The sequence below is a fragment of the Vicugna pacos genome, chromosome 11, assembly GCF_048564905.1.
Source record: "Vicugna pacos chromosome 11, VicPac4, whole genome shotgun sequence".
Classification (NCBI taxonomy): Eukaryota; Metazoa; Chordata; class Mammalia; order Artiodactyla; family Camelidae; genus Vicugna; species Vicugna pacos.
This window is the reverse complement of record NC_132997.1, coordinates 7,934,230-7,941,128: the sequence shown is the minus strand read 5'-3', so window position 1 is coordinate 7,941,128 and position 6,899 is coordinate 7,934,230. Positions and strand designations below refer to the sequence as shown.

The window sequence follows — 6,899 nt, the reverse complement described above, 5'->3', positions numbered from 1 at the left end:
AACATTCATATAATGAGAATACAGAAAAAAAAAAGGAAGAAAGGAAGGAAGGAAAGAAACAGAAAAGAACATTTGAAATAATAGCCACTGAGAACTTCTGCATACTAATGTCAGACACCAAGCTACATGTAGATCCAAGAATCTAAGAAAACACCAAGCAGAATAAATGCCAAAAAGGAAATCAAACAAAACACTATAACTATGCATACACTTTTCAAACTCATAAAATCAGAAATAAGGAAAAAAAGCACAGAAGAAGCCAGAGAGCGAGAAAACAACTTATCTACAGAAGAACAAAGATAAAAATTACATTTGGCTTCTCCACAGAAACCATGAAAGCAATAAGAGAGTATAGTTAAGTATTTAAAATATTGAGGGGAAAAAAACTAGACTTCTGTACCCTTTCTCAGAGAAACAATTATTGAAGGACTTTGTTATCAGTAGACCTGCCTTGCAAGAAATGTTCAAAGAAATTCTTTAGAGATAAAACATGAGAAACTGAGATCTACATAAAGTAAGGGGGAGCGTCAAAGAAGTAAGTGACGGTAAAAATAACAAAAACTTTTATTTTTCTTTCTTTTATTTCATCTAACAGAGAACAGTTTGTTCAAGATAATACCAGGAAGTTCCTCGGCCTGCCGTCCTCCGGGGCAAAGCCTGTAGGGGGCCCGGGCGCGCGCAGGGTGGGGAGAGCCGCCTGGCCCGGCCCCTCCCCGCCGCCCCCTCCCCAAAGTTACCGTCTCCGCCGGGCGACCAGTTTTATGATCCCGCGGATCCTCCTGGGGAGGCCCGGCTGGGGAAAGGGCGCGGGCGCCAAGCGGCGCAGGCAGCCTGCGGGCGAGGCGACCAGGACCCAGGCGGGGATCCGGGTAGTAACCGAGGCGGCGGCAGTGCTCCGCGCCCGCCTTCCCTGCCCCTCGGGCTGGGGGAGCCGCTGCATGGGGCCGGGATGGGAGGGGCGGCCCTGCTGCGCGGAGAGGCGGCGGCGGCGGCGGCGGCGGCGGCCGACCCCTGAGGCGGGCTGGGGCTGACTCTAGGGGGACCATGCCCGGAGGCCTGCCGGCCGCAGCGTGGCTACCGGGGCCGGTGTGCTGATGCTCAAGTCCGTGGTGCTCCGCGATGGGGCAGTGAGCAAGACTAAGTGCCTACTCAAGAGCTATGCCAATGGCACCTTCCCACCTTCTTGACCACTATGCAGTCAGCGTCACCATAGGGGGCAAGCAGTACCTCCTGGGACTCTGTGACACAGTCAGACAGGAAGACTATGATCATCTGAGGCCTTTATCTTGTCCAATGACTGATGTCTTCCTTATATGCTTCTCTGTGGTGAATCCAGCCTCATTTCAAAATGTGAAAGAGGAGTGGGTACCAGAACTTAAAGGAATACGCACCACATGCACCCTTTTTATTAATAGGAACCTAGATTGATCTCCGAGATGACCCCAAAACTTCAGCAAGACTGAATGATATGAAAGAGATACTTACATATGTGGAACAAGGACAGAAACCAGCAAAAGAGAGGTGCGTGCTGCTCTGTGGAATGTTCAGCTTTAACCCAGAAGGCATTGAAGACTGTTCTGATGAGCTGTAGGAGCCATTTTAACTCCAAAGAAACACAGTTAAAAAAAAAAAAAGAATAGGATCAAGATGTATAAACTGTTGTTTGATTACGTGAGAAACATCTTCAGTGGCCAAGGAAACTGTCCACTTCTCTCAGAAAGCATAAGAAATGTTACAGCTATACCCAGATCGCTTTTGAATAATGAAGCAGTTTAAAACTTGAAAGAAAAACAAACCCTGTCCTCAGAATTCTATAAAGTTCATTAAGAATGTTTCTTAAAAGTCCAAGAAGCAGCAAACAGCATCTGAAGCCACAATCTATTATAAATACTTTATTTCGATTAGATGATAGAATCTCTCAGGGGGTTCATAGTTTCAAAAGCTACAATCACATCATGTTGTAGTGACATAAAAAAACAGTGCTGTTAAGTGGAACTGCCTGGCTTAGACCATGTACATTTCTGCACAGTCTTTATGAAATCTGCACAAAGAAATATCTTCTCCCTTTGCTCCAATTAATTGTTCTTGTATGTAAGTTCCTTTCTATTCCAGTACATCCAGAGTGGCGAAATGACAAGGCCAGCCACGTAGCCAAAGGTCGCTCCAAGCGTGCAGGAGATGGGCCGTTCCTCAGGAGGCGATGCATGAGGGCAAAAACAACAAATGTTTTATTATTACTTGAGCACAACTTAAGTGTAACCTAAATATTTCTATATTAAAGCTTAATGTGCTTTCTTAAAAGAATGTCAAAAGTATAATAAGGTCATAACTGCATTTATCATGAACACTAAAAACGTAGATATTTTAGTTAATATGCTTTCAACTGTAACAAGGCTTCTGGTGCCCATAGATTTAGTTTGATGTGCCCCAGACTGCATGAGATACATGCTAAGATTACAAATTGAAATTTGGGGTGAGACTTTGCCATAACCCTGGACTCAATTTAGCTCTCTGAACTAGTTTGTGATTTTGTTTTTTAATTCCCCACATTGGCTTGTATATCAAATGAAAAGTGTATATGCTGACCAAACCACAAGAAACTTTAAACTGTGTTAAAGAGAAAAGACTAGAATTCAAGCATGTTACATGGGATTTATAATAAAGCAACTGCTTTCATAATAAAACTGATGTCATCTTCCAGATACAAACAAAAAAATAAAAAAATAATAATATCAGTTTGGGATTAACAGATACACATTACTACATATAAAATAGATAAATGACAAAGACCTACTATATAGCACAGGGGAATATATTCAATTTCTTGTAATGAGCTGTAATGGAAAGGAATCTACAAATATATATAAATATATGAATTGCTTTGCTGTACACATAAAATTAACATAAAATCAACTACACTTCAATAAAAAATAAGAATTAAAAATAATTATCAACAATGCATTCAATTATGTAGGCATATATCTTGTGTATGTGTTCACGTGTACACTTATGCATGCTTACATAAGTTGAATGACAATAATATAAGGAATGGAAGGAAGGAATTGGTATTATTTTGTTATTAAAAGGCACTCACTACCATCGAGTGGTACAGACTTAATTAAAGGTGGACTTGGATTAGCTGTAAATGTATATTGTAAATGCCTGGGCAACCACTGAAAAAAGTTAAAAAAGTAAAATTAAATTAAAAATATAGCTGATGCTAAGAAGAGAAAATGGAATCATATAAACTGTTTGATTAAAACCAAAAAAGGCAGAAAAAAGTATAAGATAAAAAAAGAACAAGGGCAACAAATAGAAAACAGTAATAAATACTGTAGATATTAATCCAGTTGTATCCATAATCACTTTGTCAGGAGTCCAAATGCACCCATTGAAAGACAGAGGTTTTCAGAGTGAACCAAAAACATGACCCAACTGTACTCTGTCTACAAGAAATCCACCTTAAATATAAAGACACAAAAGTCAATTATATTTCTATATACTAGCAGTGAGCATTCACAAGATGATATTTCTTTAAATCTTATGATTCAGTATAGCATTAAAAATACAAAGTACTTAGAATCAAATCTGACAAAAGTTCTACCCCAACAATCTGCTCCTGCCCCTCCTCCTCTTCATCCTTCTCCCGCCTCTACCTGCTGCTCCTTCAGTGATTCCTTGCTCTTCCATTTCAGAAGCAGAGTCAAGGCCAAATGCAACAACTCCTCCATGTAGCCAGCAAACTCAGAACAGCAATGGGATTGGTTGCAAAGAGACTAAAGAGTCGAATCCTTGTGAAAACCAAAGGGCAAGGCCGGCCTCTCTAACTCACAGTTACCTGCATTGTATCCAGGGCTGAGTGGCTCTGCCCTCTTCATTTATTTTACAAAAGCTCTGATCATGTCCCCCCACCCCCGACTAGGAAACCAAGTCCAGACTCTGGCCCAGCTTTCAAGGTCATTGCCTAGCCCCCTACCTACCTTTCCACCATTATTACCGATGACCCTCGTTCCTGACCCTTTTCACCAGCTAACCCGATTCACTGCTCCCCATACATCCTCCAAGATCTCCTTTGTCAGTGCAGAAAATTTCCAGGTGTTTTCTCCCACCCCTATTCCTCCTTGCCTTGCCCTCTTGCTCCCTCCTCAGCCTTAAGCACCCCTTTTCTGATGTACACCCAAATCCTCCCCTAGACGAGACCAGCTGAAAATACCTCTCTTCCTCCAAGAGGCCCTCCCTGCCTCTGCCAGTCGGGGGGTCACATTTCCTCTCAGCTCCCAGGGCACTCAGACCTCAACTGGGGGCAGGGGCACTTCCTCTTTGGGAAATGGTTCTTGTCAGATCCCTATACTGACTTAGAAATCAAAAGACAGGGCCACAGACTTTAACTGTTGGAATGGGAAGGGGGGTTTAAGAAGCCCACACAGACCCTAGCACTTAGTACACGTTCGAGCAGAGCCCTCACAGCCCCATCCCAGCCTCTGGAGGCTGGGGCAGGAGGCTTGGGGTCCTCCTCTCTCTTTAGGTGACTTGGGCAAGTCACTGGGCCTCCCTGGGCTTTGGCTGCCTCATCTGTAAAATGGGGATAATTGCGGACAGGAGCCAAGCCTTTATTGTTATTTTATGTGAGCCTTTCTTGTCATCACCCATCAGGGACATCAGAGCCAGAGGGCCCTCAGAGCACAGCCCTTCCATGGGGTCTAGGTGCTGCCTGGGCCCACCCTCTCAGGGGCCCATGGCCCATCTCAGGGAGCAGATGGAAGAGTGGAATCGTCAGCAAGCTCTGGAATCCCCATCCGCAGAGGAGAAAAACACCGTAGCTGAAGGAGGTTTGTGCATAATTAGTCACCATGAGCAGCAGCAAGACCACTCAGGTTGGGCTGGGGCGGGTGCCTGCAGGTGGGCACAGAGGGCTCTTCCTGGGGAGCTGCGGTGGGCGTTGAGCTCCTAGCCCCAGGCATGCCCCCATACAGGTACCTAGGCCCCTGCGTTCCTCTCCTTATCTCAGCAGTCCCCAAGCCCTCCTTGGAGTCTCCCCTCTGGGACCTCTGAAACCCCCAAGGCCATGGCCCCAGATCAGCCACCGTCTCTCACCCTGATTCATATCCACCCGGCCTCCAGCCCGCTCTCTACCCCCAGCCAGAGGGATCCTCCTAGAAATTAAGTCTGTTTATGTCACTCTCCCATCTAAAACCACTCAGCAGCAGCCCATTTGGCTGCAGTGGCATGAAGGACTCTCAGGGTCAGAGTCCAGCCCCTGCCTACCCACCCACCCTCACCTCCTCCCATTCCCCACCCAATACTGAGCTGCTTGCACTTCCTTTAAGACACCAGCACCCCCTTCCCAGGGCATCTGTGTGCCTGTCCATGCCACCTTCTTGGCCTAGAATGCACTCCCCCATCTCCTGTGTGCCTGACCAACTCCTCCAGCTTATCTTCCAAGGCTTTGTTTTGGTACCATCTCCTCCAGGAAGCCTTCCCTCCCCCAGGAAGACGTTCTCCAGGTTGTGTTCAGAAACCTCTGGGCTGGCCCAGGCCCTCTGCTGGCCCTTCCGTTGTGGTGTTTGCAAAGGCTGGGGAGAGGAGAAGGGGAAGACTCAGACTCTCAAGGCCAGGCCTGGGTCTTTTGGCCCACTCAGCTCACCACAGGTGTCAGGTACCCACGGAGTTGAGCTCCCTGCCTAGCTCAGCAGAGCTGGGCCAATTTTAGCAGAGGGGACCTGGGCTCAGGGTCTTCGTAGAACACTCTATACCTGTGTAGCTGTCCCACGTAATACACACACTCACACATGCACACACGCACACACACACTCCTGCCCTCACACATGCACACCTGCCCTCACACACACCTGCACACACACAGCCTGCCCCTCTCTAATCACCACCACATTCCCAATTACAGATGGAGATCCGTCCAGCAGCTCAGCCACTTTCCAAATAGGTTCAGCTTCACAGAAGCACACAGAAATGGGGAGGCCCAGTCTCTCAGCCAGGGAGACTACACACACTCCTCTCTGAACAAACCAAGAGCACTGGCTCATGTAACAGCACCCAATTCTACCACTGCTGAGCTGGGGCCATCCTATCCACTGTGGGGATGAACCAGCCCTGCCTCTGCCAGCTCCCAGGGCAGGAGCTAAGAGGGCCGTCAAGCACAATCACACAGTTGGGTCATCTGGAGCACACCTGAGTGACAAACATGGGCCCTCCAGGCTATGCCACAGCATGGTCTTGCAGGTGAAAAATGTGGCAGGCCAAGTGAGCTCCCTGCAAAGAGGTGGATGCTATTCGGGAGGCTAGACACCACTGGCTGTCAGGTGCCAACACCCCAGGTTGGAGTCTGAGCAAAGGGCAAAATCACAGCAGAGGAGGGTGGAGTTAGATGGCAGGGAAGCGCTGAGTGGGCACTGAGGACCAGAGAAATGAAGTGGACCTGTGGTCACTCAAGTCTGGCTCTACCCAACCTGCAGGGTAGCCTGGGACAGCCTTGTCATTCTCAGGCCTCAGTGTCATGATACACAACAGGGACAATCATAGAGGGGTTGTTGACTGCACCCAACCCCACATGGCTCCACTGGCCTCACACTCCACCTGTGAACCCTTCTCCCTCTATGGTGAGCCACTTTCAGGACAGACAAGAAGCAGGCTCTCCTGGGGGTCAGAGATCTTTGCCTCAGCCCCTCCCGGGCCAGTTGAGGGTCCAGGATGTTCCTGCAAACACCACCCCCAGGCACCGTCAGACTCAGTAGCCTGCTGGGGCCTTGCGTCCCCAGAGCCAGGGCGCTGCTGCCTTCAGGACGACGAGTGGGCCAGACACCATCTCCCACTCGGTCTCAGGCTGCCAGTGGGGGAGGTCCTGGATGGCGCCTTCAAGATCACCCTGCATGTGATGCTCAAGG

General features: G+C 47.8%; 1 pseudogene; it reads left to right on the top strand.

Moving 5' to 3' along the window:
- Positions 1-761: 761 nt before the first annotated feature.
- On the top strand, positions 762-4,207 carry LOC102537380 (rho-related GTP-binding protein RhoQ pseudogene; annotated as a pseudogene).
- Positions 4,208-6,899: the final 2,692 nt, after the last annotated feature.